Genomic DNA, 3392 nt, shown 5'->3' with positions numbered 1-3392 from the left:
AGCAACTTATTCAAAAAGTTAATAAGCATCTAGAAGCAAGTACAAACAGGCGTTCTGGCCGTGAAGCAGTGTGATAAAGCCATGGATGCCTTTCTGGCTGGACATAACATCAAAAAGTTATGACCGAATGGCTGTCAGATACACTGTCAAATGATACCTAGCACGGGAAGTTTCACTCTGTCGGGAGCGCGTCTGGGCGGATGAATACTCGGAGATGCAGGGAGAGCCGCACTGCGGCTCCACACCCTCCCCCCATCCCTCGCCCGGTGCCTCCCTGCCAGCTGGCTGTTCTGTATTCAGTTGTCAGCTGCAGACCATCCAAACCTGCCTCTCTCCTTCCTTGCACATGCCTTCCCATAATCGTTAAGCTCCCAAGACAATTAGGTTCTGGTCAACATCAGTTTTGGAAACAAAGCCTCAGATCTTAACATGACTATTTTTCTTTTTTTGTACCTTTGGCGACTTCCCCCAGTCTCCAGAAACACCAGATTTACTTATTTCTTGTTTAGTGACTCTGATCTGACACCATGTAGATAGAATACCAGCAATTTCCTTTATTTTTTTTCAAATCATCATCCCGGGATATGTTTGAGAGAGAGGGAGAGAGAGGGAAAGAAAGGGAAAGAGAAACATCCATCAGTTGCTTCTTCTACGCACCCTGACCAGGGATCGAACCTGCAGTTTAGGTATGGGTCGTGACTTGGAACTGAACCTGCAACTTTGTGGTATACAGGATCATGCACCAACCAAACTACCCGACCAGAGCCACAGCATTTTTCTTAATTCAGGCAAAAACCAGTTGTGGGTTTAGAAGTAGTCTGTATCTTTCAAAGAACTTTAATGCTCTGTGGTTAACAATGAATCAATGGGCTTTTTAGCCATTCCTTTCTTTACACAATTGACATCCCTTATTAATGGCAATGCAGCAGCCAGATGAAGAGATTCCTAGGTCAAGGTCTTGAACAAAGAGCTGTTGTCTTGGAGTTTGGGGGCCTGGCGTGTTGGCCTATCAAAGCATTCTGATTCTCCTCCTGTAATTCTGAATTGTTTCTCTGTATAAGCTTGACTATGACAGCAAGTGAGAATTATAAATTAACTATAATCAAAATGACATTGACAGTGAGTGCTCATAGTGCTAAGTTAATGTTTCTATAAATGTTAGTACTCTTGGAGAGATCCAAGATGGCAGTGGAGTGGGTGGAAGCTACGCTCACCCCCTCCCAGGTCCAAATTGGAAATACAACTAAAATGTAGAACAATCAACCTGAATAACCAACTGAAGAGTCTGAACAGAAGTCGTATAACCAAGGATTTACAGGAGAAACCACACCAAGACTGGCAGGAAGGGCAGAAATGTGAGAAGGGCTGACCCTGCTCCCAGGGGCTGTGGCTGAGACCCCAGAGGGGTATCTCAGCTGTGAATCCTCCCCCTGAGGAGTGTGGAGTCTCAGTTCCATGCCAGGCTCCCTAGCCCAGAGTACCAACACCTTACTCAATGGGCAAAAACTAAAAGCATTTTCCTTAAGATCAGGAACAAGACAGGGAGGTCCACTTTCATACTCTTATTCAGTTAGGACTGGAGGTCCTAGCCAGAGCAAGAAGACAGAAGAAATAAAAGGTATCTTAATAGGAAAAGAATGAGTAAAATTATTATTATTTGCAGATGACATGATACTGGATATAGAGAACCTTAAAGATTACTCCCCAAAAACCTACTAGAACTGATAAATGAATTCATTAAAGTAACAGCATACAAAATAAATATCCAGAAATGGGTTGCATTTTTATGCACCAATAATGAACTGTCAGAAAGGGAAACTGAAAAAATAATCCCACTACCCTGTCTGGTATGGCTCAGTGGGTTGGGCATCATCCTGCAAAAGAAAAGTTCACTGGTTCGATTCCCAGTCAGGGCATATGCCTGGGTTGTGGGCCGTGTACCCTATTGGGGGTATACAAGAGGCAATTGATCAATGTTTCTCTTGCATATTGATGTTTCTTTTCCTCTGTCTGCTTCACTTCCCCTCTAGCAAGAAAGAAAAAGAGAGAAAGAGAGAAAGGAGGGAGAAAGAAAATAATTCCATTTACAGTTGCATCAAAAAATAAAATACCTAGGAATAAATTAAACCAAGGATGTGAAAGGTTTGTACTCATAAAAGACACAGAAAGAAGAAATTGAAGAAGATACAGATAAATGGAAGGATATTCTCTGTTCATGGATAAGTAGAATTAACATCATTAAGATGTTTATACTACCCAAAGTAGTCTACAGATTCCAACACAATTCCTGTCAAGATATCAGTGGTGTATTTTACAGAACTAGAACAAATACTCCAAATATTTCTATGGCACTGCAAAAGACCCTGAATAGCAACAACAATCTTGAGAAAGAAGGACAAGTTTGGAGGAATCATGCTACCTGATAAACTATACCACCAAGCTATAGTAAACAAAACAGCATGGTACTAGCATTAAAAAAAGACACATAGAACAATGGATCAGAATAGAAAGCCCATAAGCAAACCAATGCCATTATGGTCAATTAATATTCAAGAGGAGGCAAGAACATACAATGGGGTAAAAACAGTCTCTTCAATAAATGGTGTTGGGAAAATTGGACAGATCAATGCAAAAATTGGAACTAGACCAACTTACACAAGAATAAACTCAAAATGGATTAAAGACCTAGATATAAATCATGAAACCATACAAATCCTAGAAGAAAACATAGGCAGTAAAATTTCAGCTATTTCTTGTAGCACTATAGCAATACTTTTTTCTGATACATCTGCTTGGGCAAAGGAAACAAAAGAAAACATAAACAAATGGGACTACATCAATAAAGTTTTTGTGCAGCAAAGGAAACCATCAACAAAATGAAAAGACAACCCATTGAATGAAAAGAGCATATTTGCCAATGATACATCTGATAAAGGTTAATATCCAAATCTTATAAAGAACTTAATACAACTCAACAATCCAATTAAAAATTTGGCAAAGGACCTGAATAAACACTTTTTCGGAGTACATACAGATGGCCAATAGACATGAAAAGATGTTCAATGTCACTAATCATCAGAGAAATGCAAATTAAAACCACAATGAGATATCACCTCACACTTGTCAGAATGGCTGTTGTCAATAAATCAACAAACAAGTGTTGGTGAGGGTGTGGAGAAAGGGGAACCCTCTTGCACTATTGGCTGGAATGCAGATTGGTGCAGCCACTGTGGAAAGCAGTATGGAGTTTCCTCAAATAATTAAAAGTGAAACTGCCTTATAACCCAGAGATTCCGCTTCTGGAAATATATCTGAAGAAACTGGAAACGCCGATTCAAAAGAATACATGCATACCTATGTTTATTGCAGCATTATCGACAATAGCCAAGATC

The sequence above is a fragment of the Phyllostomus discolor genome, chromosome 2 (assembly GCF_004126475.2).
Source record: "Phyllostomus discolor isolate MPI-MPIP mPhyDis1 chromosome 2, mPhyDis1.pri.v3, whole genome shotgun sequence".
NCBI lineage: Eukaryota > Metazoa > Chordata > Mammalia > Chiroptera > Phyllostomidae > Phyllostomus > Phyllostomus discolor.
Note: the sequence above shows the minus strand (reverse complement) of the source record.